Source organism: Monodon monoceros, unplaced genomic scaffold, assembly GCF_005190385.1.
Source record: "Monodon monoceros isolate NGI ecotype Baffin Bay Population unplaced genomic scaffold, NGI_Narwhal_1 Super_Scaffold_18, whole genome shotgun sequence".
Taxonomy (NCBI): domain Eukaryota; kingdom Metazoa; phylum Chordata; class Mammalia; order Artiodactyla; family Monodontidae; genus Monodon; species Monodon monoceros.
In genome coordinates, this window is record NW_021703774.1 from 109,213,515 (window position 1) to 109,234,080 (window position 20,566).

Consider the following 20,566-nt stretch of genomic DNA (forward strand, 5'->3'; position numbering starts at 1 on the left):
CTGTTTTGCCCTCCGCACCCCTATTGCTGCGCTCTCCTCTGTGGCTCTGAAGCTTCCTCTTCCGCCACCCCACGTCTCTGCCGGTGAAGGGGTTTACTAGTGTGTCAAAACTTTTAGTCCTTCCCAGCTCCCTCCCAGAGGGCCTTGTCCCGTCCCTATTCTTTTGTCTCTGCTTTTTCTTTTTTCTTTTGCCCTACCCAGGTACGTGGGGAGTTTCTTGCCTTTTTAGAGGTCTGAGGTCTTCTGCCAGTGTTCAGTAGGTGTTCTGTAGGAGTTGTTCTACATGTAAATGTATTTCTGATGTATTTGTGGGGAGGAAGGTGATCTCTACATCTTACTGTTCCACCATCTTGAAGGTCCCCCCCACAACACTATAGCATTTAAATTCCAAGTCTTAGTGGAAACTATAGGTAGTTGTAATACAAGCTGGTTAGAACCCCATAGTTCAGGAAATATCTTACAGACAAGAAGTTTAACAGGTCCAAACAATTTACAGTCAATAATCTTTTACTTTGACTACTACTACTATAATTTCCATGGTACATAAATGTTATGAAGTAATAATATTGCCAGTATTTTAGATTTACTTAGTATTTTTCCTTGGAGATTTTCAACTCTCTAAATTATATACCATCCTCTCAGAGAATATATTTGAAGAAAGATTAGTAGTTTTGAACCCCATACAAAGTTTTAGTTGCAGAAATCATGATAATAAACACAGAGAAAAGAACATGGTTTTAGAGTCAAACTACATTTTGGACCTAAATTCTTAGTAGCTCTTTGACCTTAACCTTGGTTCTTAACTTCTAGAAATATTAACTTCTAAATCTATAAATTGAGAATAATCACACATAACTCTTGGATCATTGTGTAGATTACATAGGACAATGTATGAAGAGCTCCTGATATTGTGTCCAGAAAAAGAGGTTCTCATTAAATTTTATTTTCTCTTTCCAAAAGTTTCTCATTTTACAAATAACATAACAAGAACATAAAGGTTAAATGACTTTCTCAATGTCAAACTGTTAGTAGTGTCAGAACTAAATCTCAAAATTCCTTCTAGTTCTAAACCTTTTTTTTTTTTTTTTTAACTACAACACAGCTACCTCAGAAGTAGCAGCAGGAGCTTTTTTATAACAGTTTCACCATTGTTCTATAGCATTAAAACTAAAAAAAGCCAACCCCTGTCTGGGTTCATTGATATGAAAATTATGTTGGACAGGTACTGTCTCATCACTGAACTTCAGTGTGAATGTTCTAAATTTGGGTTTTCACTGTCTCATCATTGGTATAAGTAGTAGCTGTTACTACAAAACCAGCCACTGAAAATAGCTGATTGCCCCAAGACAACTTAAAAAAAAAAGAAGAGCTTTATTTTTCATTTACTGTTTTGTTCTTTTTGTTACTGTTCTATTTAATTAATGAGATCTATTTCATAAATGAGAGGACTTAAAGTAAAACAAAAAAAAACACTTTCTCGAGGCTGTCAACTTTCCATCATTTCTATGAAACTGAATTGACTTGTTAAAAGGATGAAGATATGTCTCATTAATAAACTCTGTTTTATTTCACTTTTTGTTTGCAGGGTCTCATGTAAGAATCTTTTTCAAAGTTGAGTTGTTATAGGAATTTCTAAAACTACAAGATGTTGCCTTTGACATTAAATGTCACCTGGTATTTTATTTCTACACTCTGAACATAGATGCTGTAGACAAAATATAGATAATTACAGATAATTTTGATTTCTGATTTTTTTTAGTATCTATGTCCCTATTATTTGAATTATAAAGGCATAGGCAACATCTCTAATACATTATCTCTTTGGATATAGATTCTTCCAACATCTAGGCTCAAATCCATGTACTGCCCTTATTTATAAATGATAATCAGCAGATTTATAATTAACATGGCAGCAGATAAGATATGGATTATATTAGGCAAAAAATTAAGTAATCAGGGGTATTGATTATTGTTAGAAAAAATAGAATTTTAGATAGAAAAGTGCTTTGATGAACACTATAAATGATCAATTTTTCACCTTTAAGAAATTATACCTTCATTACAAGAGTCCATGAACCTTTTATAATAATTGGCCATAGACTAGGCAAGAAGGAAAATTTTACAAGGTGAAAAGGTTCAGATTATATAATTGCCATTCAGTGAAAGGAGAAATAAGGACATATATGTAAATAAATAAAATGAGGTTAAAAACTTTTCTAGTAGCATTTAGATTAAAAAGTTAAAATATAATTACAAACTATATAGAAAATAATGAGAATAAACTACCTTGATAATTAAAGGTATGGGATGCTCTCAAAACTGTATTCAGAGGCAAAACACTCTGTTTAATATCTTACTTATTAAACAATGCAATTAAAATCAATATTTATAATTCAATTAAGACATAAGAAACAACAATAGCAACAACAAAATTGCAAGAAAAAACAAGAGAGAATAAATAACAAAGATGAAAACAAACTAACTAACTTGAAAAGATAAAACACAAGCCAGTAAATTATAAATAAGAAAATAGAGCAACATAGATGAAGCTATTTTTTACATTGTATATTTTGGTTTTGAAAATGTATGTTAAAAATTTGAATATTTCAATAAGCTGTTTAATGTTCTAGGAAAAAAAATGTTTATTGCAGAAAAGCAAATTGCTAATATCAATTTCTTTGATAATGTGTTCAGCTTCTATATCAAAGAAATATCTGCAAAAGGATTTCTGGCTCAGACAGTTTCAGTGTTCTAAGAAATATGTATTTCCAATATACTAATATCTATTCCAGGACATCAAATAAGATGAAAAACTACAAAATCATTTCAGAAGCAAGAAAACCTCTATTGCTGATCCTTGCCAAAGTAAACTTTAACCAAAATAAGAAAAATCTTAGCAATCTTAAGATAAGAATACTTTAGTTGCCAAAATCTTTAAAAATATTTGGATTCTAAATTAAACAATAAATACACTAAACATGTCAGGACAATACCAAGAAAGAAAAGCTCATTTAGTTTTTAGGAAATACATTAACATAATACATTATATAAATAGATTAAATAGAATACCAGCATTTTAATAGTTTCTCATGGCAGGTCATGGCCAGATTTACACCACTGAAAAACAAAGTAAGAGCACTGACACATGAAGAAATAGAATTTAGAAGTATATAAAGGTAGAGCCAAGAGAATTTTTTTATATGGTTATAGGATGAACTTCTGAGTGCTTACATGCCTCCTTTCTCCCTCCCAGGTTTACTTCACCCTCACCTTGGGAGGCCCTAGTTGTACTCCCCCAGACCACTAACATAGTACAGTAATTCTATTAAAATCAACAATAAGACCAAAAGTATTTTTGTTTCATACATCATTATTGGAGTATAATTGCTTTACAATGGTGTGTTAGTTTCTGCTGTACAACAAAGTGAATCAGCTATACGTATACATATATCCTCATATCTACTCCCTCTTGCGTCTCCCTCCCACCCTCCCTACCCACCACTCTAGGTGGTCACAAAGCACAGAGCTGATCTCCCTGTGCTTTGTGGCTGCTTCCCACTAGCTATCAATTTTACATGTGGTAGTGTATACATGTACATACCACTCTCTCACTTTGTCCCAGCTTATACTTCCCTATACCCGTGTCCTCAAGTCCATTCTCTACATCTGCATCTTTATTCCTGTCCTGCCCGTAGGTTCTTCAGAATCTTTTTTTCTTTTTTGTAGATTCCATATACATATGTGTTAGCATATGATATTTGTTTTTCTCTTTCTCACTTACTTTACTGTGTATGACAGACTCTAGGTCCATCCACTTCACTACAAATAACTCAATTTTGTTTCTTTTTATGGCTGAGTAATATTCCATTATATATATGTGCCACATCTTCTTTATCCATTCATCTGTTTATGGACACTTAGGTTGCTTCCATGTCCTGCTATTGTAAATAGTGCTGCAATGAACATTGTGGTACATGACTCTTTTTGAATTATGGTTTTCTCAGGGTATATGCCCAATAGTGAGATTGCTGAGTCATATGGTAGTTCTATTTTTAGTTTATTAAGAAACCTTGATATAGTTCTCTTAACTGGCTGTATCAATTTACATTTCCACCAACAGTGCAGGAGGCTTCCCTTTTCTCCACACCCTCTCCAGCATTTATTGTTTGTAGACTATTTGATGATAGCCATTCTGACCAGTGTGAGGTGATACCTCATTGTAGATTTGATATGCATTTCTGTAATGGTTAGTGTTGTTGAGCATCCTTTCATGTGTTTGTTGGCAATCTGTACATCATCTTTGCAGTAATGTCTATTTAGGTCTTCTGTCCATTTTTTGGATTCGGTTGTTTGTTTTTTTGATATTGAGCTGCATGTGCTGCTTGTATATTTTGAAGATTAATGCTTTGTCAGTTGCTTTGTTTGCAAATATTTTCTCCCATTCTGAGGGTTGTCCTTTTGTCTTGTTTAAGGTTTCCTTCACTGTGCAAAAGCTTTTAAGTTTCATTAGGTTTCATTTGTTTATTTTTGCTTTTATTTCCATTTCTCTGGGAGGTGGGTCAAAAAGGATCTTGCTTTATTTATGTCATAGAGTGTTCTGCCTATGTTTTCCAGTAAGAGTTTTATAGTGTCTGGCCTTACATTTAGGTCTTTAATCCATTTTGTGTTTATTTGTGTGTATGGTGTTAGGGAGTGTTCTAATTTCATTCTTTGAATGTAGATGTCCAGTTTTCCCAGCACCACTTATTGAAGAGGCTGTCTTTTGTCCATTGTATATTCTTGTTTCCTTTATCAAAAATAAGTTGACCATAGGTGTGTGGGTTTATCTCTGGGCTTTCTATCCTGTTCCATTAATCTATATTTCTGTTTTTGTGCCAGTAGCATAATGCCTTGATTACTGTACCTTTGTAGTATAGTCTGAAGTCAGAAATCCTGATTCCTCCAGCTCCATTTTTCTTACTCAAGATTGCCTTTTCTATTCAGGGTCTTTTGTGTTTCCATAGAAATTGTGAAGTTTTTTTTCTAGCCCCGTGAAAAATGCCATTGGTAGTTTTATAGGGATTGCACTGAATCTGTAGATTGCCTTGGGTATTATAGTCATTTTCACAATAGTGATTCTTCCAATCCAAGAACATGGTATATCTCTCCATCTCTTTGTATCATCTTTAATTTATTCATCAGTGTCTTATAATTTTCTGCATACAGGTCTTCTGTCTCCCTAGGTAGCTTTATTCCTAGGTATTTTATTATTTTAGTTGAAATGGTAGTGTTTCATTAATTTCTCTTTCAGATTTTACATCATTAGTGTATAGGAATGCCAGAGATTTCTGTGCATTAATTTTGTATCCTGCTACTTTACCAAGTTCATTGATTTGTTCTAGTAGTTTTCTGGTAGCATCTTTAGGATTCTCTATGTATAGTATCATGTCATCTGCAAACAGTGACAGTTTTACTTCTTTTCTGATTTGGATTGCCTTTATTTCTTTTTCTTCTCTCAATGCTGTGCCTAAAACTTCCAAATCTGTGTTGAATAATAGTGGTGAGAGTGGGCAACCTTGTCTTGTTCCTGATCTTAGAGGAAATGGTTTCAGTTTTTCACCACTGAGAATGATGTTGGCTGTTAGTTTGTCATATATGGCCTTTATTATGTTGAGATAAGTTCCCTCTATGCCAACTTTCTGGACAGCTTTTATCATCAATGGGTGTTGAATTTTGTCAAAAGCTCTTTCTGCATTATTAAGATGATCATATGGTTTTATCTTTCAATTTGTTAATATGGTGTATCACATTGCTTGATTTGCATATATTGAAGAATCCTTGCATTCCTGGGAAATATCCCACTTGATCATGGTGTATGATCCTTTTAATGTGCTGTTGGATTCTATTTGCTGGTATTTCATTGAGAATTTTTGCACCTATGTTCATCAGTGATATTTGTCTGTAGTTTTCTTTTTTTTTGTTACATCATTGTCTGGTTTTGGTATCAGGGTGAAAGAGGCCTCGTAGAATGAGTCGGGGACTGTTCCTCCCTCTGCTATATTTTGGAAGAGTTTGAGAAGTATAGGTGTTAGCTCTTCTCTAAATGCTTGATGGAATTCTCCTGTGAAGCCATTTGGTCCTGGGCTTTTGTTTGTTGGAAGATTTTTAATCACAGTTTCAATTTCAGAGCTTGTGATTGGTCGGTTTATATTTTATTTATTTTCGTGGTTCAGTCTCGGGAGTTTGTGCTTTTTTAAGAATTTGTCCATTTCTTCCAGGTTGTCCATTTTATTGGCGTATACTTGCTTGTAGTAGTCTCGCATGATCCTTTATAATTCTGCAGTGTCTGTTGATACTTCTTCGTTTTCATTTCTAATTCTATTGATTTGAGTCTTCTCGCTTTTTTTCCTGAGGAATGTGGCTGATGGTCTATCAATTTTGTTTGTCTTTTCAAAGAACCAGCTTTTAGTTTCATTGATCCTTGCTATCGTTTCCTTCATTTCTTTTTCATTTATTTCTGATCTGACCTTTATGATATCTTTCCTTCTGTTAACTTTGGGGTATTTTTGTTCTTCTTTCTCTAATTGCTTTAGGTGTATGTTTAGTATTTTTATGTGAGATGTTTCTTATTTCTTGAGGTAATATTTTATTGCAATAAACTTCCCTCTTAGAACTGCTTTTGCTGTGTCCCATAGGTTTTGGGTCACTGTGTTTTCATTGTTATTTGTTTCTAGATATTTTTTGATTTCCTCTTTGATTTCTTCTGTCATATCTTGGTTATTTAGTAGTGTATTGTTTAGCTTCCATGTGTTTGTATTTTTGTTTTTTTCCTGTATTTGATATCTAGTCTCATAACGTTGTGGTCGGAAAAGATACTTGATACGATTTCAATTTTCTTAAATTTACCAAGGCTTGATTTGTAACCCATGATATGATATATCCTGGAGAATGTTCCATGAGCAGTTGAGAAGAAAGTGTATTTTGTTGTTTTTGGATGCAATGTCCTATAAATATCAAGCAAGTCCGTCTTGTCTAATGTGTCCTTTAAAGCTTGTGTTTCCTTATTTATTTTCATGTTGTATGATCTATTGGTGAAAGTGGCGTGTTAAAGTCCCCACTATTATTGTGTTACTGTCAATTTCCCCTTTTATGGCTGTTAGCATTTGCCTTATGTATCGAGGTGCTCCTATGTTGGGTGCATAAATATTTACAAATTTTATATCTTCTTTTTGGATAGATCCCTTGAACATTATGTAGTGTCCTTCTTTGTCTCTTGTCTTTATTTTAAAGTCCATTTTATCTGATATGAGAATTGCTTCTCCAGCTTTCTTTTGTTTTCCATTTGCATGGAATATCTTTTTCCATCCCCTCACTTTCAGTCTGTATGTTTACCTAGGTCTGAAATGTGTCTCTTGTAGACAGCATATGTACAGGTCTTGTTTTTGTATCCATTGAGCCAGTCTATGTCCTCTGGTTGGAGCATTTAATCCATTTACACTGAAGGTAATTATTGATATGTATGTTCCTATTACCATTTTCTTAATTGTTTTGGTTTTGTTATTGTAGGTCTTTTCCTCCTCTTGTGTTTCCTGCCTGGAGAAGTTACTTTAACATTTGTTGTAAAGCTGGTTTGGTGGTACTGAATTCTTTTAGCCTTTGTTTGTCTGTAAAGGTTTTAATTTCTCCATTGAATCTGAATGAAATCCTTGTTTGGTAGAGTAATCTTTGTTGTAGGTTTTTCCCTTTCATCACTTTAAATTGCCTTGCCACACCCTTCTGGCTTGCAGAGTTTCTGCTGAAAGACCAACTGTTAACCTTATGGGGATTCCCTTGTGTGTCATTTGTTGCTTTTCCCTTGCTGCTTTCAATATTTTTTCTTTGTATTTAATTTTTGATAGTTTGAGTAATATGTGTCTGGGCGTGTTTCTCCTTGGATTTATTCTGTATGGGACTCCGTGCTTCCTAGACTTGGTTAACTATTTCCTTCCCCATATTAGGGAAGTTTTCAACTATAATCTCTTCAAATGTTTTCTCAGTCCCTTTCTTTTTCTCTTCTTCTTCTGACACCCCTATAATTCGGATGTTGGTGCATTTAATGTGGTCCCAGAGGTCTCTGAAACTGTCCTCAATTTTTTTCATTCTTTTCTCTTTATTCTGCTTTGTGGTAGTTATTTCCACTATTTTATCTTCCAGGTCACTTATCCGTTTTTCTGCCTCTGTTATTCTGCTATTAATTCCTTCTAGAGAATTTTTAATTTCATTTGTTTTGTTGCTCATCATTGTTTGTTTCCTCTTTAGTTCTTGTAGCTCCTTGTTAAACGTTTCTTGTATTTTCTCCATTCTTTTTCCAAGATTTTGGATCATCTTTACTGTCATTACTCTGAATTCTCTTTCATGTAGCCTGCCTATTTCCTCTTCATTTGTTAGATCTGGTGGATTTTTACCTTGCTCCTTCATCTGCTGCATATTTCTCTGTCTTCTCATTTTGCTTAACTTACTGTTTTGGGGGGGTCTCCTTTTCACAGGCCTCAGGTTTGTAGTTCCCATTGTCTTTGGTGTCTGCCCCCAGTGGGTAAAGTTGGTTCAGTGGATTGTGTAGGCTTCCGGGTGGAGGGGACTTGTGCCTGTGTTCTGATGGATGAGGCTGTATCTTGTCTTTCTCATGGGGAGGACAGCATCCGTTGGTGAGTTTTGGGGTGTATGTGAACTTAGTATGATTTTAGGCAGCCTCTCTGCTAATGGGTGGGGTTGTGTTCCTGTCTTGCTAGTTGTTTGGCATGGGGTGTCCAGCACTGGAGCTTGCTGGTAGTTGAATGGAGCTGGGTCTTAGCATTGAGGTGCAGATTTCCTGGAGAGCCCTCGCCGATTGATATTACTAGGGGCCGGAAGTTCTCTGGTGGACCAATGTCCTGACCTTGGCTCTCCCACCTCAGAGGCTCAGGCCTGACACCTGGCCGGAGCACCAAGACCCTCTCATCCCTGCTTCATGTGTTTCCCTTCACTCGGCCAGCTCCTGCCTCTGGGCCTGCCTCCCTCCCTTTTGGTTTGATCTTTACTTCCCATGCTTGGTGGGGGCTGGAGGGCAGTGCAGGAGATGCCAGAGGGCAGCTGCCCCACCACGTCCTCGTCCACACCTTACACTGGGCTTGCCAGGTCCCTGCCAGTCACAGAGGGTCCACAAAGACAGCCTGACCACCAGACAGACCCAGAGACCCAGCAAGGAGGGAGCAAGACCAAATGTCTTAATGTTTTGCAAATGTAATAAGTTTGGTAACAGAAACAAGACTTATGATGTTTAGCAATAAATACAAATATCATTACTATTTTTCGATAAAGTGGCAAACATTTGGCCCTCTGGGTGGGGCAGTTTCTGAATCGGCAAATACCCAGGTCCGACTATATTATGCCATTTTGTATAAGACACTTTGAGCATCCATAGATTTTGGTATCTCCGGGAGTCCTGAAACCAATCCCTACTAGGGAAGACTGTATACCAGAAGAAACAGCAGATATATTATTTAGAACTAATTAGAGAACATACTGAATTAACTAGGACCAAAATCAATATATGAAAGCCAAGAATTTTCTTATATAGTTCAAATAATCATTTGAAAAATATAATAGGGAAAATTCAACTAAATTTTGAAATTTTATATGGATACTCTCAATTTAAAATATGTAGTATACACATATACACCTTGACATGAGCAGTTTTGTTGCAGTGGTGGAGGCCAGAGTCTGAATGGAGTGAAATCAAGAGAGAAGGGGGGAAGAGGCATTGGAGCAGCCACAATGGATATTACCCTAGGAATTTGAAAGAAAGAATGAAGGAATGAAAGAAAGAAAGAAAGGAAGGAAGGAGGGAAGGAAGGAAGGAGAGAGAGAGAGAGAGAGAGAGGGAGGGAGGGAGGGAAGGAGGAGGAAGGGAGACAGAAAGAAAGAGAGAGAGAGAAACAAAGAAAGAGAAAAATAAAGAAAAGAAATGGGTAATAATTTGAAAGGTGAGTAGGGTGAAAATTTTGTTCATATTTTTAAGTTGCAAGGTATAACAATATATTTGTATGATACTAAGAAAGAACTGATAGAGAAAGAAAATAAATTCACTTTATTCTTTGTTGCTATTGAGAAAATGAGGAATACCTTTCAGGTAAACAGCTGGAGATGATTGTCTAGTAAGAATATCATTTTTAAATATTAATTATTCTTTAAATTTATTAACTAGATAATTATTCAATCCTTATATATAATATTCCTTCAAAATTGTATCAATTTCTTATAACCCATTAGAACTTTGCAACCTATATTCATAGGTTATGTGTTTAGTGGGTTAAAGCCTGGGAAACGATGCACTGACCAGCATAGGCAGAGGGAACAGATAGGAAAAAGTAAGGTGCCGCTGTAATATCTAGGCCAACAAAAAAGAATTTTTTATGGGAATGAATAAGTATACTTTGAGAGGAAAATATAAATATTCCATAATAACAAAATAGAAAAAAGTAGTCTTTCTGGTGATCTTTTATAAACTCCCTCTGGGAGGGAAAATTCTATCCCTGATTATAACTTATAAAATACGATCTCAAAACCTAACATTTTACTTTCTGATCTTTTCGAGGATAATTAGAGTTGTGGAAAAATAATACTCAAACATATGTTTATTTTATATCAAGTAGCTAATTATTATTGACCTTCTTTCTACTATATTCTGTGAAGGATATGCAAAATTATAAGACACAGTCCCTACCATCAAGAAAATTCAGCTAGGGAAGTTTTTAGTATGATTAATAGAAAAGGCAATGATATGGTAAAAATATCTGTTTTCTGTAAGGGATTATACTAGGAATAGAATAATTTAAGCAGCACCATTCAAAGACTTGTTTTACATATGTGCATTATGAGTAATTTTCAGGTTTACTTTAGTATCTTATGGTGAGAAAGACTTGCCCTTTTTCTGCCTAAATATGTCTAAGTTTTATGAGGAGGGTAGGGTTAGGAGATGAACTTGTTTTATTTGTACTTTTTTGTTTCATTTGGTTTTGGATTTTTGCTTGTTTTTTTTTTTGGCGGAGGGGGAGGCAGTGTTGAGTGTTTCTGGTGCACCAAATAATTTATGTTTGCAGTGAGTATATACTGAAGGACAGCTTATTCTCTAGACAGGAAACCATATACACCATTTTCTGGTTTTGTTGTTGTTAACAGTGCCTGCTTATAACCTGATTCCTGGGTAATTAGGGACTGAAAAGGTAATCAGAATTCAAGTGTGTTGAAGCTCACAAATGGGATTTGTGCTTAAAAGCCTTAGAAAGAGAGAAACCCCCTCTGCATCCTATAAAATGGTCCAAAAGTCTAATCACCAACTCGAGAGAGAGGACACTACAACTCCTCTGAGTCTGGCAGTTAGTGGTAGAGAAAACCCCTAGAACACCCCTCACAGCTCTAAGTAAAAAAAGTTGCCTTCATTGTCAGTTTTAATAGGGTCTGGAACCCACCCAAATGTGACTGAAATTGAAGTGGCGTTTGCATGACCTAAATGTATCACTTTAAACTTCATCCCCAAACACCAATCTACTGTTTATTTACCAGTTAATAGTTTGTTTCATTTAGCCTTGTTAAACAGGCTATGCTTATTTTTCCCCCATCATTATAAACTAGGGTTAAAGTAACTTAGTAATATTTTAAAAGAGAAAATAAAATGTAATGGGACACCTGCATGAAATTTGAATTTTCAGCCCAGATGGTCCTAGAGTGTTTAATTAATTAAGTAGACAAACTATACAAAATTCTGTAGAAATATTATTTATTGATAGTTTAATTATTAGATGATCAGGATCAATAAGTCTTAGTCAGTTTTCCTGCCATTATAAATGGTCCCTTGGACATTCTCCTAAGACAGCTGGAAGGATAGCCAGTGCATTCATCAATAACCCAGTTAACAACTGCCTCATTTAACTCCCTTGTACTTTTTGTCCTTGTCCCCAAAAAGGACAAAGGGAAATAGTATTTGGTCAAGCCCTGATAAATCAATAACTTAATGCAGTTAGTTACACTTGCTTAGTGAAGTTAATACTAAAAGCTTGTAAGAGTTTCCTTGTATTTACTTCTTTATTCCCACATCAGCCATTACAGAACATTCTCATTTTCCACATGAAAGCAACAGGAGCCATTTCACAGCTCAGACCCAACAGACTGAACACCAAAAGATTAAGTGGCTAAGCTGCCTAGCATTGCTTGTTTAGCTTTGCCCACAGGATTTGAATTTGCGCTACACTGTTGAACATCCTAAAATAATTTAACCACATCCCAAACACTGCATAAAGAAAGTCTGTTCCATTTCTCGCCTCTTTAGATTGCACGTCCAGAGCAATTTCTCCCAAATTAAATGGCATTTGGTTTGCGTTAGAATAATCAGGACAACTGCAAACATTAATAAGTTTGCAATAATAGCAAAGTTATTTTCTTCTCCAAATAGCCCTACGCATACCTATAAAGATTTTCCCTCCCGATTTGTTTCTCCTTTATTTTTTAAATAGATGCATCACTGTAATCTGGTTGAGTGTTATGATTCGCACCCTGGTTTTATTATGAAATGAAGCTTAATATAAATCCAGGTGAAAAAGGAAGAGAAGGAGGCAGCTTACTGAAACAAGTTTGTCATTTGCAGGTTTGACCGGGGTCATTCCAAGCATCCATTCACTCATTCATTCATGTATTTAACAAGCACTTATTGAGAGTCCATATTGTGCAAGGGATGATATTAGGGGCTGTACATAGTGAGAGAATGAAAGAGAGTTATGGCCCTTTTCATTAAGGAGCTCCAGGTTAGTGTGGAGAAGACAAGCAGCTATTAGAGCATTACCAAGGAATATTGGATTAGAGAGATATACTAAATGCTGCAAAGTCTCGTTAAACAGATTTTTCTGAAGAAAGGCAGTTGTATTTAGAGTGGTGAGCAGACACCTGGCTCTGCCTGTTCATACATTTACCCTAAAAGTAAAGCTATTGTGCTTTATTTGGGACCAAGTTGTCTACTTCAGGCACGTTATAACATTATTTTGGTGACCTGATTTAGTATATAAATGTGGAGGAACTGAGGCACAGAGCAGTTAACCCAGGGCAGAACAAGAAATTAGCAATGAATTTGTAAATTTGGTAACTTCTATAAAATGAGAACTTTCACTAGATATAATGCATTTAAAGACTTTTGAGTACAGCAGATTTATCAGTAAAGGATGGACACGATATGATAATTGAGTCATATACTCTAATGTAGATTGAAGGAAGTCTTAAAAATGGGAAAGGCAGCTATTAATAACATCAACAATTAGCCTCTGAGGGACAAATCTAGAAAAAGAATGTATTCTAAGAAGCTATTCATAGCTTTTTAAGGTCTCTTCAAATCCAGAAACATCAAGTTTAATGTCAGTACTTTTCTGAGATATCACAAAAGAGTATTGACTGCCAGATGTTACAAATCTTCAAAATGAGATTGCACAGTTTTCACTACATTTTTCAAGAAATAGCACAATCTTGTTAGAATTTTTACATTTTTGTCCTTACGTGTTTCATATATTTCAACTCTGTTTAGGGGACACAATAAAAATTGCTAACTTTTTTTTTACATCTTTGCATTTCCATTCCTCTGTAAAGTCCCCTGCAAGAAGCAAATGCTTTAAAATATTAAACATGGCATCATGATATTTAAATCCACCTCTACTTTTCTAAATAGGTTCCCAGAAAAAAACTATTTTTCCCAGCCACTTATGTGTTAGAGTGCCTCCCAGTGAATTCATCAATCTACTATCTGAGCCACATGGATATTGTTCTAACCCACATATCAAGATTTCTTTTCAAAGTTAACGATTGTGATTTCTAACATCACAGCAGTGTTTTTGTTTCTGCTGTGCTGCTTTGATATTGGCAGGAATTAGTTCAAAAGAATGCAATGGGGCTTCCCTCGTGGCGCAGTGGTTGAGAGTCCGCCTGCCGATGCAGGGGACGTGGGTTCGTGTCCCGGTCCGGGAAGATCCCATATGCTGCGGAGCGGCTGGGCCCGTGAGCCATGGCCGCTGAGCCTGCGCGTCCGGAGCCTGTGCTCCGCAACGGGAGAGGCCCCAACAGTGAGAGGCCCGCGTACCGCAAAAAAACAAAAAAAAAAAACAAAAAAAAGAATGCAATGAAACCTTTATTAGGGGACTGTGATACTCATAGACTCTGGGAAGGCAGCCAGGGGAATCAATTGGTGAAACATTCAAAGCCAAAGGTGTACCACCTTCTTTAACATTTTCCCATGCCAAAGCTGACTGCTGAGGCATCGAACTAAAGATCCTTGTCCTAGTCTTTGTAGTATTCAACTTATTTCTTCAGACCTCAATACCTGTTTTTATTTACATTTCTTTCAGAATGATATGCTGTGATGTTTTGAGATTTCACTTCAAGGCACTGGCAGGTTTCTTTTACACCTGTGCAGTTCTTAAGCATGGAAAGGTACTGAAGAAAGGGCTGCCAGGCAGGCCATGTGACAAAAATTGTCAGTATACTTATACACCACTAGAAATGGTGTATACATCTTATACGCCTGGAGATGTTCTTTGCCTAAGTCAAAGCAGGGCAGGAAGTTCATGTTCTTGGGATGTGAAATGCTGACTTTTTCCTTATTATTAGAATATAAGCCAAGCTGAAAACAACAAGGACTCTGAAAGAAAAATAACCAATTCCTCTGGCTCCAGTGTTCACCTGTCAACTTACTTTTCCAAGTCCAGATTATGAAAAGTGATGGGGGCAAGAGAAAGGAGAAAAGAAGGGGCAAAGTGTTTCATCTAGACATTGTTTGGATTAGCTAATAAAAATCTGCTAAGCTTTTGAAAATCCCTATCAAAAATCAGGCAATTAATTTTATCTTCATTTCTAATTGAGAGCAGCCAACATGAGTTTTCAGAGCAAAGACAGAGAGAATAATTTGTTAATGTTATTTGGTTAATCATAGTTCCCAAATATAAACTTTAAAGTCTTCTCAAAGTTTAGAGAATCATGGATTGCCACATGAAAACTGCAGAGTAAAAAAAAAAAAAAAAAACATATTTATCAATCTAATATAAAACACTAATTTAAAATACTACAGCTTATAAAATTATTTGCTTATATTATACTCCCATATATTATTAATGTCTTATGCTTGTTATAATATACATGTTTTTTAAGATTCCCTCAAAAGATTGCTGTTTCATAAGGAATCTGTAAAAACTGGGGTAGAATTATAACGTTATCAAAGTTTTAGAGGCATCAATAGATTTGAAGTAATTTAATCCAATAATTTCATTCCATAACATGGGAAACTGAGACTAGAAAGAAGAAACTTTTTCAAGATTACAAAGCTAACTAGCAGAGACAGGCCCTTTTGCATTCCCAAGACTTACAAGATACCAAGCTGCTTCCAAAGAACAATGTAGTTAGCAGGACTTTCTGTATGAAGTCCAGCTCTTGCAATTTACCCTACAAGGTATTAAAAATAGCATTACAGTTTTAACTGAATGTGTAGCTACTTCAATAAACTATTATATTTAATAACTACATACAGTTTTATTGGGTTGGCCAAAAGTTTTGTTCAGTTTTTTCTGTAAGATTACTCTAGTAGTGCTCAGTTGTCTTTAACTTCGTTCGAAACCATTTATTTAGATTGTATTGTGACAGCTGTCATATCAGTGTGCATTTAAAAGAAAACATCAAATTTGGTGAATTTTTGTGTAGCCATTTTAATATTGAAGATGGAAGAAAAAAGCAACATTTTCGGCATATGATGCTTTGTTATTTCAAGAAAGTAAAAACACAACTCAAACGCAAAAAAAAAAGATTTGTGAAGTGTATGGAGAATATGCTGTGACCGATCTAACATGTCAAAAGTGGTTCGAGAAGTTTTGTGCTAGAGATTTCTTGCTGGACGATGCTCCATGGTCAGGTAGACCAGTTGAAGTTGATAGCGATCAAATCGAGACATTAATTGAGAACAATCAACGTCATACCACACAGGAGACAGCTGACATACTCAAAATATCCAAATCAAGTGTTGAAAATCATTTGCACCAGCTTGGTTATGTTAATTGCTTTGATGTTTGAGTTCCACGTAAGTTAAGCGAAAGAAACCCTTCTTGACCGTATTTCCACATGCGATTCTCTACTTAAATGTAATGAAAACGTTCTGGGTTTTTTTTGTTTTTGTTTTTGTTTTGTTTGTTTGTTTTTGCGGTACGCGGGCCTCTCACTGTTGTGGCCTCTCCCGTTGTGGAGCACAGGCTCTGGATGCGCAGGCTCAGCAGCCATGGCTCACGGGCCTAGCCGCTCTGCGGCACGTGGGATCTTCCCAGACCGGGACACGAACCCGTGTCTCCTGCATCGGCAGGTGGACTCTCAAACACTGCGCCACCAGGGAAGCCCAAAATGTTCTGTTTTTAAAACAAATTGTGACGGACAATGAAAAGTGGATACCGTACAATAATGTGGAATGGAAGAGGTCGTGGGGCAAGCGAAATGAACCACCACCAATCACACCAAAGGCCAGTCTTCATCCGAAGAAAGTGATGTTGTGTATATGGTGGGATTGGAAGGGGGTCCTCTATTATGAGCTCCTTCTGGATAACCAAATGATTAATTCCAACAAATGCTGCTCCCAATTAGACCAACTGAAAACAGCACACGAAGAAAAGCATCTAGAATGAGTCAACAGAAAACACATAATCTTCCATCAGGATAATGCAAGACCGCATGTTTCTTTGATGACCAAGCAAAAACTGTTACAGCATGGCTGGGAAGCTCTGATTCATCTGCCATATTCACCAGATATTGCACCTTCAGATTTCCATTTATTTTGGTCTTTACAAAATTCTCTTAATGGAAAAAATTTCAATTCCCTGGAAGACTGTAAAAGGCACCTGGAACAGTTCTTTGCTCAAAAAGATAAAAAGTTTTGGGAAGATGGAATTATGAGGTTGCTTGAAAAATGGCAGAGGATAGTGGAACAAAAGGTGAATACGTTGTTCAATAAAGTTCTTGGTGAAAATGAAAGATGTGTCTATTTTTACTTAAAAACTGAAGGCACTTTTTGGCCAACCCAATATATAATGCAAATATTATATTGATATATATCAAATATAATGATATATATCTAATAAAGTGCAGTGTCCAAAGGATTAAAGAAAACTGCATAATTAGACAAAATAGTTAAATGTGTACAAGATACTTAATGATTTCCAGTTTAACACTTTCACTGTTCTCTAAGAAAATAAATGCAAGTGATTAATTTGAGAAAACATGATATTCCACAAATGAATAAAAATGCATTTGAAATGTTAAATAATGTATTATTTCTTTACTTCTTCCCTTTCCAGAGATCTTTCCAAATGTTCAGTTACAATTCTTTCAACTGTGAGTATAAATTATAGAGACCTTTTCAGCTTCATTTTACTGTGGTTGACTGAACACTGGATTGACATGCTCAGTGGTCACACAGACATCAATTGGGATAATGATATAACAATAACAAACATGTTTTCTTAGAAATATTTTAAAGAGTAAATAATATACTGAACCATAAAATGAAAAGAAGAGGATGCAAATGCTCTTTAAATATTTTTTTATAAACATACTGAAATGTAGACAGGAACTTTTAAAACAGGAAATAGAACAAATTTGTTTTCAGGTTGCACTTAAAAATAGATGAAATAAAAAGGGGGAAATTTTATTTATATTCTGTATATAGGAGTTAACTTTAAAACAAAATTTTAAGTCTATATAAAGAGTTCAAAATGAAGGAGATAGTAAATGAGCCAGAAGGACAGAATTAGCCAAATGAAGATTATTTTATATTTAATTTAAAAGATCAAATGAAAACTATTTAATATAGGAAGGAAAACATTTGACTTGACATGAAATCTATCAGTAAGCAGAGAAAGTGATGGATAATGTAATGAGATAGCCCATTTTAATTAAATTTTCAAAATATAAGTTAATCAAAATCTATATAGGCCAAATTAAAAAAACCCAACAAAATGGAAAATGGATGGTAAGCCAAGATATGAATGGGGAAATAAGAAGGAACACTAATTATAGAGAAATATCAGTTCACTGAACTCTTTGTTGACCAATTGCTCAGGTCAACAGCACTATAGCTAAGGAATGAAAGTTAACAGATGCCTACCAACATGGGGTCTCTAATGCTTTATTTCTTAGCAATATTAGAAAAGTCAAATGGAGCCATGCACAAGAGGCTTAACAGTAATTTGCAATATACATTTAAAAAACACAAATTAAATACATTGTATTTTCTATTGTTTCAGTTTTATTCTTCAAATCAATAGGGTTTGATAAAAAAGTTCTCTAGTGCTCCACTCTTACAGTTTAAAACATTTTCCTAAAGATCAAATAACTCACATAAAACAACTAAAACAAATCTAGTGGATCTTGTAGAAAAGAAAAAGATTCACTATTGAGCAGATATGCAGTTCTGAAATTTAGTTGTAAATTCTTCTTGAAAGGTCTCTGTAGAATGAAACAGTGTCATTAGACAATTTCTGTTGTCGTTGCTTTCAATTTTATGCAAAGGTAATTTAGTTTTTCTATATTCCTCTATGATGACAATTCTGTAGGATTTTCAGGTTGTTGTACTTAGTTTTTGCCAATGCTCAGATAAAAATTGAGTATTTACCTTATGACAGAAAACATTTCAAATTTTGTATTGCTATGTAGTCAATCAGCTGGACAGGTCCATTCTCACAGTTAGTGTCCTCTCTCTTTCTTTCTTCTTTATGATTGACTCGGCCTAACCACTGACACAATAGCCTCTGACCAAAGGGAATGGTTCTTTTCCAGAGTTATTGTTTTGGATTCTATTCTCAGTTAAGTATGTCTCACTGAACCCTTCTAATATAAACAAAATATTTGGATTACTTTCAAAGTAATAATGCCCAAAGGCAAAATTTAATATAAAACCCAACTTTTTTTTTTTTTTGCAACTCAGCAGAAAGACGTACAAAATATGTGATGCTTGGCAGAATGACCAAGATCAATTTTTATTGCTGCATGAGGTCAGCCACTATCTTATCTAGTAAGCAGATTCCAGTTTTTGTTATTTTTTGTAAAGTACATTCTATGAGAGGCAGATGCAATATCAGCTGTTCTTGATCGATTCTTACGTAAATAAGAGAGTGACGAACCCCCCAACCAATTTGGGGAGGAGTCACCTCAAATTGAGTGATTCATCTTCAGCTAACCTTGTGGTAATTAAAGAAAAATTCTATCATGCAGGATCCACGCTGCTTCAGTCATCAACTAAGCAAATTAATAATAGCCCCTAAATACTTCCCTGAATAACTTAGAATATGTTATTAAGAAGATGATTAAAGGCTCCAAGTTCTAGAGAATTTTTGTCATCCTGTTCATTATCAAGATAGAATATCTATCTAAATATGAAATATTAGTAGGTAAGACAATCTGATTTTGGCTGTCACTGGTTTTTAAAAGGAATTTATATCAGTCAGTTCTTCTTAGGAATATTTTCTCCTACAAAATTATTGACAACTTATGCATAGAAAGATGTCTGGAGGGGGACCTTGAAGATGGCGGAAGAGTAAGACGCGGAGATCGCCTTCCTCCCCACGGATACACCAGAAATACATCTACACGTGGAACAACTCCTACAGAACACCTACTGAAGGCTGGCAGAAGACCTCAGACCTCCCAAAAGGCAAGAAACTCCCCACGTACCTGGGTAGGGCAAAAGAAAAAAAGAAAAAACAGAGACAAAAGAATAAGGACGGAACCTGCACCAGTGGGAGGGAGCTGTGAAGGAGGAAAAGTTTCCACACACTAGGAAGCCCCTCCGCGGGCGGAGACTGCGGGAGGCGGAGGGGGGAGCTTCGGGACCGCGGGGTAGTGCACACCGACGGGTGCGGAGGGCAAAGAGGGGAGATTCCCGCACAGAGGATCGGTGCCGACCGGCACTCACCAGCCCGAGAGGCTTGTCTGCTCACCCGCCGGGGTGGGCGGGGCTGCGAGCTGAGGCTCGGGTTTCGGTTTTGGACGGAGCGCAGGGAGAGGACCGGGGTTGGCGGCTTGAACATAGCCTGAAGGGGTTAGTGCACCACGACTAGCCGGGAGGGAGTTCGGGGAAAAGCCTGCACCTGCCGAAGAGGCAAGAGACTTTTTCTTCCCTCTTTGTTTCCTGGTGCGCGAGGAGAGGGGTTTAAGAGCGCTGCTTAAAGGAACTCCAGAGACGGGCGCGAGCCGCGGCTAAAAGCGCGAACCCCAGAGACGGGCGCGAGCCGCGGCTAAAAGCGCGGACCCCAGAGACGGGCGGGAGACGCTAAGGCTGCTGCTGCCGCCACCAAGGGGCCTGTGTGCGAGCACAGGTCACTCTCCACACCCCTCTTCCGCGGAGCCTGTGCAGCCCGCCACTGCCAGGTTCCCGGGAACCAGGGACAACTTCCCCGGGAGAACGCACGGCGGAACTCAGGCTGGTGCAACGTCACGCCGGCCTCTGCCGCAACGTCACGCCGCCTCTGACGCCTCTGATGCAGGCCCGCCCCGCACGCAGTGCCCCCCC